The 19,653-nt window shown below is 32.9% G+C and overlaps 3 long non-coding RNA genes across 7 annotated transcripts in view; 1 reads left to right on the top strand and 2 right to left on the bottom strand.

Moving 5' to 3' along the window:
• The window catches only part of LOC102656336, a 38,304-nt gene extending 23,284 nt beyond the window's left edge, over nt 1-15,020 (top strand). Inside the window, exon 2 of the long non-coding RNA XR_001704786.2 lies at nt 14,788-15,020. This is a non-coding gene — a long non-coding RNA (uncharacterized LOC102656336). The remainder of the gene's footprint in view (nt 1-14,787) is intronic.
• Nucleotides 1-15,526, bottom strand: part of LOC408348 — a 64,882-nt gene extending 49,356 nt beyond the window's left edge. For 2 of the 3 annotated variants that reach the window (XR_001704781.2, XR_003305650.1), the window contains exons 1-8: nt 15,389-15,526; nt 14,831-14,997; nt 10,815-11,082; nt 10,582-10,745; nt 10,402-10,497; nt 9,817-10,320; nt 4,594-5,069; nt 2,636-2,703 (exon numbers count right to left, since the gene is read on the bottom strand). This is a non-coding gene — a long non-coding RNA (uncharacterized LOC408348). Of the gene's footprint in view, nt 1-501; nt 1,222-2,635; nt 2,704-4,593; nt 5,070-9,816; nt 10,321-10,401; nt 10,498-10,581; nt 10,746-10,814; nt 11,083-14,830; nt 14,998-15,388 lie in introns of those variants that run through there. The other variant, XR_003305651.1, reaches the window with a different exon arrangement.
• A 30-nt stretch (nt 15,527-15,556) lies between these two features.
• Nucleotides 15,557-18,044, bottom strand: LOC107965218. Of its 3 annotated transcripts, none has more exons than XR_003305727.1 (3): nt 16,183-17,008; nt 15,865-16,082; nt 15,557-15,596 (listed from the first exon to the last, which is right to left on the bottom strand). It is a non-coding gene; the product is annotated as an uncharacterized LOC107965218 (long non-coding RNA). The 3 variants fall into 3 exon arrangements; XR_003305728.1 differs by lacking the exon at nt 15,557-15,596 and adding an exon at nt 17,532-18,044 and having other exon boundaries at nt 16,183-16,656; XR_003305729.1 differs by lacking the exon at nt 15,557-15,596 and having other exon boundaries at nt 15,865-15,943; nt 16,183-17,007.
• Nucleotides 18,045-19,653: the final 1,609 nt, after the last annotated feature.

Here is a 19,653-nt window from a genome sequence, read left to right as displayed (position 1 = left end):
AATTGCTATATTTCTCTCTCTCTCTTTTTTTCGCGCGCGCACGCCCTCTGCTCGTCTCTCGAATTCGAAGATAAAGATCATCGCGAAATAATAAACACGTTGCCGCAATTATGTATATAATACGCAACAAATAAATATATATCGGAAAAAAAATACGGTAGATATAATTCTGATGCAATGGAAACGTGTTACTGCAGAATGGAAATGATGTAATCGTAAATAACGTGGAAAAAACGCGATTAACCTATTCCTATTGATTTTTGCGATTATTTCACCTATATTGTACCAATATAAACGAGTTAATAATAATTTCATATCCTGGCCCAAAGGGAATCTTTGGAGTAATTTGTAAACGATAATTATTAATTTAATTTTTGCCGCGCAATTTTCCATTTTCGAGTCGAATGATAAAAAGGAAATAAAAATAAAAAATTTGGAATTTTGCAACGAATATTGTTCAAGAAGAAAAATACGCGCTAGACTGAAAAAAAAAAGAAAAAAAAACGATTTATAATATATTTACACTTTGTAATCTTCAATTAGTAAATTTTTTTATCGAGACAAGTCTTATCTTCCTAACTAATTGAGATATTATTCGTTTCCTACGTTTAACAAACGTTCCTTTTGATTCGATCGGTTAAAAAAAAAAAAAACTGCCATCGTCGACTGCCATCGTCTCCTTGACCGAGACGAGAATAATATTCTCAACGTCGTATTAAAAACAAGAAAACGACGCGACAAAAGTTGATTTCGAATAACGGGGACAAAGCTTTCTCTGTTCTCTCCACCGTTCTACTAGGAAGTCGGTGGAGAGCAAATTTATCTCTCTGTCGCCGTTTCTCGAAAGTAATAATAATAAGTCCTCTGAGACGGCGATCACCAAGTTACACGGAGGACAAAAGCTTTCGTGGCCGGTGCTCACCCACGCAACCGAGGATTTCACCGGTTTTAAAGAGATTAAGAAGGTGAAGGAAGAAAGGATGGTAGAAGGAGGAGAAGGAGGAGGAGGAGGAGGAGAAGGTGGCGATCTACACGTTCACTTTCTCGTTTGATGAAGCGAACTGTGTCGCCTGAAAACCGGGTCGTCGCAGAGAATATCGCAGAGAAAGTGAGAGTACCACACATCGACGAGCCCACCGTCCGATGATGCAGCTGTTATTTAAATGATGCCGCGATCTACCGCGACTCTTGACTCGGGGAGGGCCGGCCAGAGGGCAGCACCTGTTGAACCAATTTTATTAGAAATGGATCGAGGCATGGGGATTAATCATTTTTGAAAATGTTCCCAGTGAATTAAATATTTCAACAACGGAACGGAATAAATTTAATTTAATCGAATTAATCTTCTTTTCCCCGAAAGATTTTTAAATTTCGAATTGATGGTTATTTTTGCAATAATTGGAATATTATTGATTTGATTTCGTAACTAATACTGAAAAAGGAAGAAGAAATATAGGAAAACGAAATGCCAGGGGGAAAATTGCAATTATGAAAATTTAAAGTCCCATTTTTCTTGGAAAACGACAAATTTATGGTAACTAATTTGAATAATCGAACGAACAACGTTTGAAAATAAAGCAAGCCGTGTATCCAGAATGTTGAGAGAAAAATGTAAGAAAACGGACGAGAATCAAATTAATTTATCTAAAAAGCAGAGGATCTTGATAAAAAATCTTTACAACCGAATACTATTTCACAATTTTTTTAAATTAAAAATTGTTCTCTTCCCCCAAACATCCCATAAACAAATTTCGAAAATGTTCGAACGAATCGGAAAGTTTTACATGCGGCTGAGTATATGTACATATATCACGCGGGGAAAGCGAGCAAGCTGGCAATCAGCGACGAATTTCAATAGCGTATCATTCCATAAGCTTTCACACATACAGAAAAATATATATACACACGTATAATAAAACTTTCGATTTAACCAGTCGAGGATCCTTTCTGCAAGGAGAAAGAGACTGCTCCGTTTCTATCGCGTAACTCGTGACCTATTCACCCACTTCGAGTTTAGCTTATTCCCCATTGTTCGCGGGCAGACAATGAGCCCGAAGGAATTCTTCTTCGAAACATCTCCCTCGACGTATTACTTTCGACGGGGAGAAACAAGGTCGAGACGGTCGTTTTTTTTCCCTCCCCCTCCCCCCGAGTGTGTGTGCATCAAATCTCATACGCGAATTATGGTAGGTGTGTAGGCGTGGGCTTACGAAGCTGTAGAAAGTGAATTGAACTTGTTCTGGCAGAGTGACAACTGTGTTTCACCCACTTTTTACTGGTGAGTCTCGGGGATTTAAATTACGCGTAATTAAATTGCGAAAAGAATTAGATCTCTCGTGAATTTTTCTTTTTCTTTAATCCGAGTTTTGTCATTTTTGTACGTACGAAATAAAAATTTGATAAAAGGTTCGCTCGTGATTTCCCTTGCAATTTTTTTTTCTGATAATTTTCAAAAGTTAACAATTCTCATTTAAGTGGACGCTTGCCAAAGATAATCTAGAGTTAAATTTCATGTTTTCAAAAGAGAAATTAATAATCAAAAAATTAAATTTTAAGTGTCTTAATTAAAATGTTGTTCCTGATTATTTATTTATTGGAATAACATTTTAATTAGTACAGAATTGAATTCACTTACCTGAACTCCTATTGAACTCCTCGAATTGAAAATAGTGCAACTTTGGTTTTGATCCCAATGAAATTTCACTGCAACAAAGAAAAAGTTATACGTTAAACATTTATACAGATCCTTATTTAAAAATTTCGTATATCATCGATTTAAAATTAAAAAATATCGCAAGATGGGGCATCATCGAGTAGAATTTTTAATAAATATCGATCAAAAATTGACGTGCAATTTATACATACATATATATAAAGTATATATAGATGAAGTTTGTTCGATAAATGCTAGATAGAATCACATAGGAGAAGTAACAAGTCCCTCGCTATAAATACATTTCGCGTGAGACGTAGAAGCCAGGTGACCTTTAACCTCGAAAGGCAGACGGCCTGAAAGCAGAGTTCTATAGAATCTGAGAGACAGTTCGGTGGCATATATTTCGGGGTCGTGACCCACTTAATCGAGCAAAGTGCGCTGCCTGCGTCCCTATTCGATCCCTTTCCAAGGTCACAAATCATCGAAATAATAAATTCTCAATAAAATATGAATGCGGTAGTTCGCGAAAATACTTAAACCTTCCATCTTCCCTCTCTCCCTTTTTTTTTAACCAAAATACTTTGCTTTAAAAAGATGAAACGAATCCTCAGAAAGTTTCAGTGTGCTGCAATGACAGAGCAAAATTTTAAAATTTGTAAGAAAAATTTCTAGCCAAAAGAAACTTCTCAAGAAACTTTTATAATTTATCGTGCCCAGTTTAAATCAGATTTCCCTCCAAGATTTGGATGCGTTCAAATAATTTCGTGGGCGTGCAATCTGTGTAACAACAAACCTATGCCTAACGATCGACTGACCCGATTATATTTTCTGCCATTGGAGCACACTACCAATTTGGTGATCAAGCTATTCACCGTTTTCACTCTTTCCTTTTTGGAATTTGATCAAGGTAGAATGGTGATTTGGTGAATAGCCGACAGCAAAGAGTGTAAAAGGTGAACCTACTTTGATAGATTTGGATGTTAGAAAGTTTGAGAGGGAAGAATTGTTTAAGCATTCCGCCTGGAATACAGATTTATTTCTATTCTCCTTCTTTTCTTTTCAACGAAACTGATTTAACTCTACATTAATGAACACTCGAGAAATTTCGAATCTTTAAAATTAATAAACGAAAGTATAAAATGGCCAATTATTTTATCTAGTAAAAAAAATAAATAAATAAAAGGATAGATAAAATAAAAAAAGAGTAAATTGGATCATCTCCATTCTCGATATTATATATGGAATCGTATATACAATAGAAGAATGTTATTAAGTACGATAATCAAGAACATCTGTCGAGAACGGAATTTTACGGTTGTAAAAATGTCAGTTTCCGAGAAAGGAAGGAAGTATCGATCGGGTCTTTACGAACTTGTCCTGTGAACACGGCCGAAGAGACACGAGGGCGTCGTCTTCCGGTTTTGCGAGGCCATTTTTCCGAGCGTGGCCCTCGCGTGCTTCCTCGTGCCTCCTCGTTTCCTTTATGCGTTTACGATTATTGACACGGTACCTAAATTGGCCGCCGTAATTGTGTCCAGCTGAAAGTATATATTTATCTTTACGACCGTTCCCTCCAGTTATTCACTTCTCAAATTAGATTTATGTTGTTTAAACTTTGCTTAATCTTCGTGAAGAAACTGAAGAATCAACAGAAGGGAAGAATGAATTGCCGGACCTTAAATGTCCATCAAAACCTGAATCACGAGCCTAACTAAAAACTATATATAATTTATATATAATATAAATATATATATATATATATATAATAAACTTGATCGAATAACGTAACTTATACGCGTGAGAACAAAGCGAGAAGAGGAAAAGAAAGAAGCTAAAACTTCGAAAGAATCGAATAATAACGATGTCGAAAGCTCGAACGAGAGACGAACGGAACAAAGCAAAGTTCTTCATCCCCCCATTCTCTTCGTTTTCCTTACCATTTAGCGATTGCTTCAAACATTCCAGGTATAATACATTCTTCACGACGTGGTACACTAATCGTTCTCAATGTCATCCATCCCATCCGAGGAAGGGAAATTTCGATCGTCCAAATAACCATCCTTCCTTCCTTCCTTCCTTCCTTCCTTGCTTCGAGCGACAAAAATTCACGAAGGGACAACAAGGAGGATCGCCTTTGTTCGCCTTTACCGACCCAGAAACCCGATTCTCTCTTCCTCTTCTCTTTCCTTTCCTCTCTCTCTCTCTCTCTCTCTTCCTCTCCTCACCGATCGCGTACACGCACGAGCCAGTTCTCGCGGAGGCCTCGTTAGTGAAAGTTACCACCTCTAGTGGGGGAGAAAGTGAAAGCCGTTTCCGGGATAAACGGTGGCCGCCGATCAAATTATATCAACGAGGCGGACCGATATTAATGGCCGTTACTGCCGATACTCGTCCATCCGTGTATTCACGAGGCCTAGAAACACAGATCATGAGATCATATTAGAATAAGTATCCTGTTAAGTGATATAAAATAGCGTGCAAGAATCAAGATTGTTGGAAAATGGATTATTAGATAAAGTTTGGAATATTTAAACAGGAAAGGAATTCTGTTCAAATTCTATTTGCAATTGAAGACAAATCTTTTACGAAACGATCCTACGAAAGTTCTTATTTTAACTTTGAAAATGATATCAAGATTTTCGTGGGCGATTGTACACAGTAAGCGAATAGTAAAGAATTATTCCTAGAGGGCGGATTAATATTAATAGCTATTTATTAATATCTCTTTTTTTCATCGAATGGACCGCGTATGCAAAATCCCACGTAAATGTGTTCTATTTTGAAAGAAACGCATCGCGAGAAAATAAATCTTGCCGATGAAGCAATTACGATGGAAAGTGTGACAATGCACTGCGAGCCTGTTCAACGAGCCTGTTGTTGCATCATTGAAATGAATTTACGTAACGAATGGGAGAAGAAAGGATTAGACGTCGAAAGGGCAAACGGATATCGATCTGTTTCGATTATATTCTTTTTATCTTATCGCAAGAATAAACGAATATTTCCGAAATCGAATTCGACGTATCGAGAATTGTTTAATTTATTCAATAACTCGGAATTTCGATGTGTCTCTCTTTTCCGATTGTGTGTCGTCGAGGCACACTTTCGGTTCGAAAAGAAATTTAAAATTCGAAATTTAAAATTCTCGAATCCGTGTGAGAAGGAAAAGGAGTTCCATTCCTTTCTTTTTCCTTTTTTTGTGATATGCATCCCCGTATTTATCGAAACGCGAACGGCGCGTGGTGCTCGAAAAAGGGAAAGGGGACTCGGAAAGTGGAACACGGCCAATGGCCCGATGACCCCCTGACACACATTTCACGCCTCGTCTCAACGAAAGTGAAAAGAATCGACCGATTTACGATCGTCAGATTTACGGCACGCATACTTGACGGATTGTATTTCAATCGAATACGCGTCGTCTTCTTTAAACGAGGATCGTAAAATATATATATATATATATGTGTACGATTATTGAGCGACGAAAATTATATTCGTTCCTTCCGAGATCGATATACTTACTCGATGGCGTTTACGAGCCGACTGTACAAATCGTCTCTATAAATTAGTTCTTCGCCACGCGTGTTATGTTTATACACACCGTAATTCCGTTCGACACTGGGAAGTATCTTGTACGTTTATACGTGAATGAAAATAAATAAATACGTATGTAATCGATTTGCTTCGATATAATTCAACAATAAATTTTGTACGAAAGCATTATATTATTTATTATATTATTTATATATATTATATTATTATTTATTATATTATTTACAACGTGTATTATTTTTTAAAAGTAATTTTACTGTAATTTTGTCGTTGCAATTTTATTGATGTGAAAATAAAAAACGTAAAAATAGTTGTTTGGATAAATTTGATATTTGATTAATGTTAAGCTAACCTAACATACCGATCTATAATCAGATAAAATATCCTTCTAACAAGCTGTATTTAAATTCTGTAATATCGATCGAGAAACGTCGTATACGAAATAATACGAAAAAAGTTGCAATAAATATGCGCATTGATATTATCGATGGAGCAAGAGATTTTTCACGAGAGAAAGGAAAAATTTCGGGCAAATTTTACGGAAGAAAGAAACAAAAGCTCTCTCTAACGGAGTAAAATTGAAATGCAAATCGTTCACAGCGTGCACCGATTCGAGATTTGGGATAAAATAACCGCAAAAGGGTCCTGTGTTGAACCATGCGGTGAAACCTCGGTTTCGAGATGTTGCCCTTGATGCCTTATAACTTTCGTAAACATCTCTAGAAAGTGTCGCTTTCTCTAGAATAAAGATGATCCTTGACGAATCATTGGAACTACTTTGGTCGACCCTCGCCTTGACCAAGGATGTTCAAATAACGAGGCGATCGTTATATAAAACTGGTTAAAAGTGAAGCGAAGAAGGAAAATCTCGTTCATCTTTAAAACCAATCGATTTAAAGTTCTTTTTTTTTTTTTCTTTTGCAAAAATAAGAAAGACTTTCGATTTCGATTTTATTTTATTTTATTCTTCGCACATTTTGGCCATTTTTCTACACTCATTATTTTGTTAATTTATAATTATTCCCTAACATTTTTTTATAACAAAACAATGAATGAATTATATTATATTTCCATGAAAAAACTCAAATTTGTATTTAAGAAAAATTTCACATTTCCTTTTTTAATTTTTAAAAAAATTAATCTATTATCCAGTAAATGGATCCAATTTAATCCAGTTTAGTCAAAAAATATTTATCATAATCGTAAAGCGAAGAGCTAAAAGAACAATCTCAATATTGATGACAGTCCTTGGTCAACAAAAGAACGGTCACGTTATTGAGCTTGGATTAGCCCTATCCCTGCTTATCGTCTCGATATCCTTGGCTCCGTTTTTAGCCTCAAATCGCGGGCATAGGTGCACTTTGGCCTCTGTTTTACACACACACACACACATGCTCACATATTAAATCCGGTATATATTAACCACTTGAGTAAACGAGCACGTAACTTGGTTGTTCTAACAATAACCGCAGCGACGCGCACACGGAAATCGAATCCGGCTTTGGGTAACTGGAATGGCACAATTTTTCATCTCGACACTAATATTTCCAATGATTGCTAGAACGATTGATGTTGTAAAAAAAAAACGATATTCGTTCCCTATTCTCGTATCTTAATTATCATGACATGTCATTCGTAGCTTCGAAAAAGAAAAAAATCGATCAAATTAGCGAATTAGATTCACGCGACGGTTTACGAATATGCAAAGCGCATGATGAATCACGTGATATTTTTAGCACGGTACAATGTCGCTTCGAAAGAAAATGAAACCAATTGTTAAAAGTTTCTTTTTTTTTTTAAGTTAAATCTTAAGAAAAGATTAAACTCGAAATGTTTCAATCTTCAAAGAAAAAAGAAACAAGCTCAAAGCTCCTCAAAGCGTTCTTAAGAAAGAAAAGAAAAGATTGTCCAATCTGTAATTTTTAATAAATCCCTCGTTCGTAACGTCGCACGAGGAAAGAATACATAGAATAAAATACACAACGAAGCGAATGGTATAACAAGTGGCTAGATTTTCAGGGAAACGATCAAGTTTCCTTGAAGTCACGCTTAATAATAGACATTTTCGATAGTCGTATATGCCATTGGTGTGTATACCAAGCCGAATGACGACTGCTCGTTCGTTTCATTCAGGAAGCCAACTATTTCCGATGCCCAAACGTGTTCCCCCCCCCCCCCCCGGATACACGTCTCACAGATACGAAATTCTGGCCGTGGCGTGGTAACCACCGGTTATTAATACCGGCTAAATAACAGGTTGACCTTCGACGGATACGTCTCGATGTATTTTAGCGCCGGGATACGGCGCGCGCGTCGGGAGACACGGCGAGACGGCAGCAAACACCATGAAGAAGAGAGGCCAGGACCATCCACGTTACCATTGAACGTGGTCCAAAAATCCTTCGTTAAACGATCGAGTCTGCACTCGCTTTGTCATTGTCGTCGTTGACGGCAGTTAAAACCGACAATGTGACACGACAGAGAGAGAGAGAAACAGAGAGAGGGAGAGCATCGAACATTTTACGAGGCATTGTTGGAAAGATCGTGGCAGAGGTGCGTTAAGAACGCTCTTAAGGGCCACGATTTTTATTTAATCATTAAATTCGAGAAGGCCTCGATCATTTTTCTTTTCTTTGAGTCTGTAAATCTTCTAATTTCAATTTCGAAATGATAATAATGATCGTGATACATTGGGCGTTAAAAGAAACGTGATACGAAGTATCGGTATATTTTTACAACATTTTTTTCGAAATTTCATAACGCGCCTTTTCGAAATGATTCAGAGAGCGTCTAAAGAAAGAGTGGAACGATTCTGAAACTTTGGAATAAATTCGACGTAACAAAGAGGAGACGGTTCAAGGTTTCCCTTTGGCCGTGTCTAAAGAGGAGAAGAAAAAAAAAAAAAAGAAGAAAAAAAAAAAAAAAGAATGTATATTTTTGCCACGGCGCGTTTCTTTTAGAGAGGAGAATACAGGCAAAGAAATAATACGGAGCAACGGAGGTCGCAAATCATACAAGGGGGTTACCCTTCGACCCCTGGAAATCCATTACGAGATTTCAGGGACGAATGTTCGAGACCATTCAACGCCGTAACGGTTCACAGGAGGGAGACAATAAATTATCCCTATAGTCGAAAGGGGCCGATGTTTTCCCAATTTCAGGTGTAGTCGATTATGAGAGGAAAGTCAGGATTGTAAACGTTTAACGACGGGCTCCACGACAAAGTTCCTTTACTTAGATTCTTTGAAAAATTATACACCCCGTGTACAATGGCCACTAACAACCGTCCAAATCTAGCTGGTAATTTCAATCGAATCTTAATCTGGATCTAAACTATCGTTCGTTAAATTTTCATAATTTATACTCAAACAATTAAAAATACTCCAGCTGTGATATTACAAATATAAATCAAGGAATACAATTCTATTTTTGCACGAGACACAGTCTCTTCTTTGTATTACTCTACTTCGCAGTTCGAATGAACGACGAAGTATAACAACTTTAAAACGTAATCCTAAAAATCGATCGATCGACACGTACACGCTTCGAAATTCGAAAACAAACTATGCGTTTCCCTGCCGCAATAAGAGCCAATAAAATCGATGATATACCTTTTCTACTGCGTTCTATCTCTGCTTTATTTTCTACCGTGTAGCACACCGGCGAAGGTCGAAGTCGCGTCCGCCATTCAACAACCGATCTCCTCATCCTCTTCCAGTCTTCCGGCTTCCATCTCTCCGTCTCGTTCCGCGTGTAACTCGTCCTCCCTCCCCTTCCCCTCTTCCCGAGCGATTTGCAGTTCGCGGAGCGTGCTTGGAACAACAATCGAATGCGGAAAAATTCTTGACAAGGCCGCGGATGTCAAGGACATATACACATATACATAGTCCCACCTGACTTACACCACGTTACAATGGACCACAACAATGCTGCTGCAGATTCTGTTCTTCTTCTTTTTTTTCCTCGGTCAAAACCAACCAAGAGTCTCTCTTAATGAACGATTGAGAACGTCCTTACGATCCACCGTGTATTACCGCTATTATTCGTTATCTTTCCTTTGTTACTTGGCGAAGGTTGTCCATGCCTCCATTCGTAACGATCGAAAACGGAATTTCCTGCGATAATCGGGATAAAAACTCGAAAAGAGGAGAGTGTAAACACGATACTTATCGATGTAACGATATATGGAAAATTACCTGATTATCCTTGATATTCCGATTTTAACGTATATCTGGAAATTGTTGGATTCGTGGCTTGTTTATAAATAATAGAAATTGATAATATTGTATAACCTCGTCATAAAAAGAAAAAATATCAATTACTATTAATTTTTTTAAAAAATAGATTAAGAATAAATATAATATTTGTTCTCTTACTCGTTGGATTTAAATTCTAAGTAATAGATGATAAGCTTAAACAGTCACGTAGCTATTATTTCGTAGCAACAAATTGAAGATTAATTCGCTAAGACCATTTAAATCGAGGATCAAGTCGAACTGGAACGCTAAGGTTGTACGAAATTTAGAAGCAAAGCGGAGATCTAGGAAATAATTACTCTGAATTTCAATGATAAAGCCACAACTGTAGAAACGTATGATTACTTACTTACTTGATTTTTCCTTTTTTTTCCATTACGTGATTTTCCATCGTGAATCTTCGACTCTGCGGTCGTGCCCTTGACGTATTTCTCGATACAGCGTGTATACATAAACATATATATATATATATCGACGTGCACACAACTGAGCACGGGTCACGAGGACGTGACGTCTTGATGGAGCATAAATGCACGGCCGGTTATGGCACGTACGTCAACAAAAGTCGCTCATAACGCGACGTAGAAGGTGCTCCAAAATCCAGCTGCCTCGATGAATCACCTACAAGCATACAATGGTTAGTCTATATCTTGGACACAAAGGTCATAAATGAATTGCTTTGGCAACTATAGAATAGTCACGGTAAGATATAAATAGACGGGATAGACGGAGGAGTTGTGTTGAAGGACGTAGGGATACAATTTTGTCATTTACGTGAATAAGTAGGTATAAAAGAATGGAAAAATAGATGACATAATCTCTGATATAATCTCTCTGTTACCACGTTCAATTATTCAAATCAGAAAAAAGATATTTCTTATTAGTAGTTGCAAATTATAAAACAAAATCGAAATAATTGATTAATGTAACTCAAGTTTTTTTTATTAATAGAAAGATAAAGTTTTATTATAAAATTTTATTGTACAAATCATTTCATCGGACGTTCTTTAATTAATGGATATGAATTTTATTCGTGTCGTGAATGGCAGAAAAGAAAAAATTATATTTATAAAAAAAAAACAATTATGTTAAATTCGAAAATTCTATTTTCCAGAACAAAAATATAGATTTTAAAATATAAACTAACGATTAAGAATTTTATTATAACCAGAGCTAATATTTATTTCACGTATCAATCATGTTAAATTCATTATCGAATCGTGAAACGAAATTTTGAAAATTCTAAAAGAAACTAACGAACCGCGTTAATGAATTGATTGATTCGTTAATTCATTGCGAATTTTCTCCGCGAGATACAATAACGAAAACTGTGCGTGTAATTCATACGCATTAAATGAAAGAACGTATCCGAGGAAACGTACACGTGCAAATGTTTCACGTGTATTGAAATACAGAAGCACGGACCAAGCCTCGGGATTTCGGGTCGATAACCGTGACGTCAGTGAATTATACGAGAGAGGGTGGGGGAGAGGAAACGGAGCACGTTGATAGAGAGATAAGAGAGAGGAGAAAAATAGAAAAGTTGTTTATAGAAAACAGGAAAGAGAGAGGGGAAGGGAAAAGAGAGAGGAAGAGAGAGGGAGAGAAAAGAGACGAGATAGAAGAGAGGAAAAGAAAAAAAAAAGACGGAACGTTGTCGGTAAAGAAGGGAGAAAGATCGCGCTTAAAAGGAGAGGAAAAAATAGAAAGAAAGAAAGAGAGAGATGAAAAGGCGGATGAAGTTCAAGGTTACCGCGCTTGAATGCACGTCCCACGCGGAAAATAGGAAAAGAGGGCGAATATATTTTTCCAGCTTCGAGGTGAAACATGAAACGCTGGCCGGATGGTGGGCGAATCAAATGATTTCCGGAAAGGAAATTTGCGGGCAAACTTTATGTTCTACGAGACGATTTCCTGATCAATCACTTGGCTATTTTAATCGAAAACCACTTCCAAACTCCGTATTTCCAGTCGATGAACCATATTTTGATTTCAGGACAAAATGATTTCAGGTTTTTTTTTTTTTTTTAGCAAACTAATTATCAAATCTACAATAATGATTAATAAATCATGAATGAATCGATATATATTTATCCTATTAAGATTTATTGATGATTATATAAATATATATTATACTACCTGTTTTCTTTCGTCTCCAATGTACCATATAATGAAAAATTCTCCAATTCTGATTTGTCATCCAAATGATCAGCACTAATTATTATTACGTGTGTGGATGATGATACAAGTATAATGCATGTATTTGCAGTGAGACATGAGATGCCTATTCAAACAATGATAAACAAGGATATTTTCTCGCTTTTTTTCCAAGAATCGTGTATTCGGTGGGCGTTTCGTTAATGAGACGTCCAGGTGACATTATTACGAGGCGATAATCCTCTCGTGACTATGTACAGTGATGATGCGAGTAAAATTCGTCGAGTATTGTATCTTCATAACGTATCAACATTGTGCAAAATTACGATTATAAACATCGTAATTATGAAATACACTCGCCAATAAATCTGCAGAAAAATCAAAACTATTAATTGCAAATTTTAATTTAATTTTTATTTATTTAGAAATTAAATCTAATTCGAGTATAATCGATTAATGAGTTCATGTTTAATATTTCTCATCGATCGTTTCATCCGCCATAACGACGTATCGCGTTAGATGATTTCGCTAGTTAACAAAACTGAAATTGTATATATAATGCATAGGAATACGTTGTTCAAGGTAATCGGCATGAAATAAACGGTTTCCAGCTACTACGTATTATTGTTCTTTCATAGATATGATGCAATTGCATGAATTGCAATCAATAGCGGGACCACAGTTAAAAGTTTCTGTCTTAGAATTTAAATCGAATTGATAACTTCATTTTTATAATTACAAAGATAATTGAAATACAGTGGATAAACAGATTGAAACATTTATTCAGAAAGATGTTGATGAAAAATAAACAAATCTTTGGAAGAAAAAAGAAAGGATAAAAAGAGAGGACATATGAAATTTGGAATTTGGAACATGGAATTGCTGTGAACGAAAAGATATTCCAGTTTTACTCTATATGATTAAAAAATTAATGTATTAATAGCGTTGATGATGGAACGTTATGCAAAATCTTTTAAGCATTGCGGGAAACCGCGTGTCCACTTAGAAAAGTAATTCTGAGAAGAGGAATTGGGCTAGATTCTTGTCCCATTGGCCTAGCAAACTCCAACTAGATCTCGAGTTTGTTGTCTCGGCTCTCCACTGTACTCAGACCGTAATCGTATTTGGGTTAGCATGTCCGGACGTGGCCCGGACGTGGCAACCTTGAACTTGCCGCCCCGGATGGCCCAATATCAACTCCCAAACCCCTTTTCCATCGTGAGAAAAGGATGGATACCGGTAATACGTTCCAGGAAGGGAAGAAAATAATCGGAAATCTAAGGACGTAACGAAGAATTTACTACTTTTAGGCGTACTGCAAGGTCTTTCCGATCTTGCATCTTATAATTCATTCAGAAATTGAATTTCGAGAAAAGTATATTCTAAAAATTGAAGGAGTATAAATTTAAATATTTTGTAAGGATAAATATATGATATAATAGGAAATGATTTATGATAAAACATTATAATAATCAATATATATATATATATATATAGAACATAATTTTGATTTTTAATTCTGGACATAAAGAAAATATTGCTAGATTTTTTAATTCATTAATGAAAAATTTATAACAATTGTTAAATCGAAAATTGATCACAATCTAATCAAATAAGAAAGAATAGAGATATCACCTGTTGAAATTAGATCAAAAATTTATATATTTTTTTTTTTTAGTACTGAAAAAGTTTATGTAATATTCATAAAATTTTCAAATTAATAATTCACATTAATAAAATTTAATTTTCAAAAATTTGCAGCAATAAGATGTAAAAGTTATATAGAATGATAATATTATAATTAAAATAAGTACAATTTATCAGATATGATTAATAATATTAATAATCAATTAGAATCTAAAAATTTGATATAAATTAAATAAAATAAAGTAAATAAGAATAATATAAGAGTAATTATAAGTTATTCATATAATTATAAGTCATTTCAAATAAATATTTATTTGAAATGATTACAAAATTATTTTCCATCTAAATTCAACTGAATTTAAAAGATTTAATTTCATAATTTATATGCAAATTAAATATTCCATTCTAATTGATTTTTTTTTTTGTCTTTAAAATATAAAGTTTTTCTCTTAAATATTTCAAGCTAAATTCATTTATATAAAAATAATGTTCATCTTTACTTAATATTGTATATTTTCACAGCATATTAGGTGGATCTGCCTATAGAGATCAACTTTTTCCGAACCTTGAGGCGAATAAGATAGTCATGGACGACCTCGAGCAAGTGTTGGCTCCCGGCTACGTATAACGGATTGCCCGTGACCGGGGAGGACCTTGGCCATGGATATACGTCGGATGTCGTGACGCAGGCGTCGCGACGCGCGCGTTTACTCCTTTCATGATTTCCTTTCGCTATAAGTTAAAAAAAAAAAAAAGCAAAAATCGAAAATATTCAAATTTATTCAATAAAATTAATAATAATAATTTAAATGAATAATTCGAATTAGTGAATTTATTTTCTTTTTGCAACATTTTTTAATTTAAAAAATGTAAATAAATAAAATTAAAATTTTATAATTAAAATCATATTTTATCTCAAATAAATTTCAATGAAACTTCTATGAAAAAAAAAAAAAATAAAAAGTAATATTTCTTTCATTTCTTATGGACAAGAAATTTACACAAGTTTATTAAGTTTATTATTAAAGGAATATGTTGCAAAAATATAAATATCCATTTAAATTTTATCAGAAGAGAGATCATAATATCTTTAAAACTAAAATCTAATATCTTTAATTTTTACCTAGAATTAGAAGTAGATTCCTTCGCGAAAAAACTTATAAAAATTTGATACTTCGTTGCTTTATATTGTAGATTAAAGAAAATCTTTCTATAGATATTTCTATTAGAAATCTCAAATAAAAATATTTGGATTTTTTCCTGATTGTTTCTTTCAATACAATGTTCTTTTTCTTAATACAAAATGATATTTACAATTAGTTTTTCTTTTTCTGAAACCAAGGAAACAATAAATCAATTATAAATAATTATTATTCAAATTAAATATATAATAGAAAGAAAAATAATAAGAAATTAGAAAATACATTTGTATATATTTGTTTATATTTATATTCATTTATTTTTATGTCTTATAATTACAATTTTTTTTATATTAATCAATAATCAATAACTTAATCCTATCTATTACTTTTTTAAATTCATGTTACAATACATACAAGAAAAACTTTTAATGGGGTAGGCGTTAATAGTTCAGCTTACCCTGAAACAATCGTCGACGACCTTGCATCAGTCTCAACCGGCAACTTATGACTAGCGATGGAACCGAAATTCTCATAATCTAATATCAAATCGAAACAAATTGAATATATAACGTGTTAAAGAAATACAAATGCAATACAAATTTCAAGATGGCCACTCTCAACGGTTAACGTTAATTTTTCAAATATTCTTCCTATTATCACGTATTCCCTTTCTTCCTTCCATATTTTAGTGTATAGATATACCATTGCATAAAAAATGTATCGCTATCTAATATGTTAATTGAAAATAATATGAAAATAAATATCCGGTACTTACTATGTTCTTTTAATAATTTCATTCATAGAAGATTTCAACATCATGTAGGATGTAAATTATTCAATGCAGATTCATAATTTTTTAAAATCGTCAATATTTAAATTAATAACATCCTAAAAGCATCTAATGATATACATAGATCTTTAATAATACAGTCTAAAAATTACATTTCAGTTCGTGCCCATCGCTACTTATAACGGTTTGCCCGTGACCAGAGAAGACCTTGGCAATGACTTGCGCGACACGCTGCGACGCACGACAAGCCGGCTCATGGTGCGCATGCGTCAATTGCGCACGCATCTCGCTCGATGCATTTGGAGGTCGCATATCCCGTGCACACCGACTACAGCAACCTTGACCTTATACCTCGGCCCGCTAGCCAACGAGGTCCATCCCCTCTTGAACGGTTGAAGGTCATCAGCATAGTGGCTAGGAAGCCGAGACGAAAAGAGGGAGACAAGCTGATGGTAACGGCTGCGGAGAGTAAAAGAGGACCTAGCAAAATCCAGTCGCTCAATCTCTCTCGAGGACGCGTTAACGATTCTCAATTACCGCGCGTCAGCCCTTGTCTCGCTGCATCTACCCCCACTACTTCCATAACTTGACTATCTTTTTTTATATTTCGATCTAACTTTTTGCATTTACTTATTTCATTTTGATTCATATATTCAATATTTTTATTATCAACACTATATTTCGTTTTCATTCAATGTTATTTATTCCATTTTTATTTTTTAGTTTTGTGATTTAAGGTTATATACGAAAACAATGAAAATAAAATAAAGATTACAAGAAAATTTCAACGTATCTTTCAAAATAATGAATATATAAACATATATAATGAAAAGATTTTTTATCCATTGGACACAATTAAATTCTAACTATGTATTTTGTTTATATTATATATAAATGATTATTCAAGATTTGATATGGTAAGTAACTAAAGAATTCATTAATTAATTTTGAATGATCATTTATATTTAATTAATAAAATAATTTTTTTAAATGTTAATAAATTCTTTGTTTCAAGATAACACATATTTTAATAATAAGGCAAAAATAAAATAAAATTTTCTAAGATAACTATGATAATTCATCAATTTTAATATAAACAAAATCAGAGAAAAGTTTTTTTAATTTTCAATTTAAAATAAAAAATAGAAGTTATATCTGTCGAACTTATTTTGTGAATTATTCAAGTAACAATAAATAATCAATTGAAAAGATTCTAACATAATATATTTAATAAATTAACTAATAACTGTGCAATCTATAAAAGAAAAAAAATGTGGTCAATATGGTTGTAAAGAGATTACAAAATCTTAATACTTATATCTAATGTTACATACTGTGGAAATGAAATGCTTGTCTCGCAAATGATTCTCGTACAGATTAGAGACGGTGGAAAGTCGAGGTCGCCCTTGACGTAAGCGCCAACCGCGTAAAGAACACAGATACCGATGGCCTTTCATAAAAGAGTCTAAGTCAGGAAACTTGACCGAGTAACATACATCAATTATTCATTGTTTATATTTCTGAAACAAAAAAGATTATGAAACAAAATTCACAAAAAAACAAAATTATTTTATCAATATTTAAAATTGTTGAAATCATATATTGTTATTGATTATTAAAACATATTAAACTTCTAATATTATCAAAAAAATGTTTTAACAAGCATGTTTTTCATTTGCTATGTAGTCTATTTCTCAATTGTGAGTATTTCTGGTGCAATTTCTCATCATAATTTTAATTCAAGTTAAAAGCCATTAGATCAGTTCAAGGCTTTGGAATTTACCAAATTCAACCTTCATATCTTATAAATAATTTTTAAATAACTCAATAAAAAAAATCGATAATATACATATTTAAATATATGTAATTAAAATATTATTTCATAATATAAATTAATAATTTTACTAGATTTATACATGATATTTTACATTTTTAATAAATTAGAATAAAAATATTATTTGTATAACATTAATCAAAATGAAATATATACATGATAAAAATATACTTATATGTTATGTATAAAAATCGAAAATATTAAAAATATGAAAATCATCAGCATTGGCGCCAATATATTGTTAAAATTTTGAACATCGTTACAGCATCTACAAGTGTTTGACGCCAAATACAAACCTGATTTGCGGTTAAATAAATTAAAACGAGTGAATATAATCACATCTCGAGATCGGTATCCTTTAAAATAAAATTAACAATTATTTTTTCTTCGAAATAACAACAACATTTATTTTAATGAAAATAATAAAATCATTAACTATAGAAGAAATATTAAAAAACTTTTACATAAATTCAAAAATATACGATTAAAATTCATTAACTTTCAATATATTTATTTTTTTGTACCAAAGATATTGTATTTCATCGTATTATGAAATTTACATATCAGTAAACTCGGTCTTGACATCAATCGTTGCAATAGATTGCCTTTGTATTAATTATATTATAATTGGTATTTTCTGCCAATTAAAACAAATGCTTAGATAACAAAAAACTTTTGAATAATATAAAATAAAAAAAAATAAGAACATAATAGAAGATTCGTAAATCATATCATATAAATGTAGAAACATATTTGTAAAAATATACCATGATGAAGCCGATGAGAACGATGATGAGATTTTTGGCAGCGAGCCAAAAAAAGTTTCATCGACTACTTTCATTGCAACGACGATGTAAAACGATCTTTCTAAATGCCATCGGCCTTGTCCTTGACATCGACCACAGCGTCCCGACACTACGCAGCTATGATTGCATCAGATGTTCGATGCATGGAATACACCAGGAAGGAAGTTAATAACAAAAAACAAAAAAGATGAGAGGGAAGTATAATATCAAGTCGATCATAGTAGGAGTTTTCACATAGTTGGACAAGTGGATATAAAATTTATTTATATTATTTATATTATTTATTTTTCGCATGCTATATGATTTTATAAATTACATTAAAGTCATTTTAAAACAAATATTTTTATTTGTACTTTTTTACTTTTTATTATTTTAATAGATTTTTTTCATAACAATTACAAAATCCGGATATATAAATTTATATATAAAATTTTTTGGAAGTATTTTATGAAATATAAAATATGTAAAATGTCTAATTAATTATATAAATTGAATATTTAAAAACTCGATTGTTTGAAAATTACAATTTGTGATTTTAAAATTATAATATATTTTGATATATCAAAACTAAATAAAAATGTATAAATTTATAAAACAAATAATTATTTATTTAATATTTTTATATAAAAATATAAATAAATTTCAATATATATATTTTTTTATTCAATTTTTATATATCAAAATACATTGCAATTTTTGATCACAAAGTGCAATTTTCAAATACTTGAGTTTTTAAATATTCAATTTATTATTTATTTATAATAATAATAATAATAATAATTATGTAAATTATGTACACAATGCATATTTATGTAC

The sequence above is a fragment of the Apis mellifera genome, linkage group LG11, assembly GCF_003254395.2.
Source record: "Apis mellifera strain DH4 linkage group LG11, Amel_HAv3.1, whole genome shotgun sequence".
In the NCBI taxonomy this organism is placed as follows: domain Eukaryota; kingdom Metazoa; phylum Arthropoda; class Insecta; order Hymenoptera; family Apidae; genus Apis; species Apis mellifera.
Note: the sequence above shows the minus strand (reverse complement) of the source record. Positions and strands in the feature narration are given on the sequence as shown.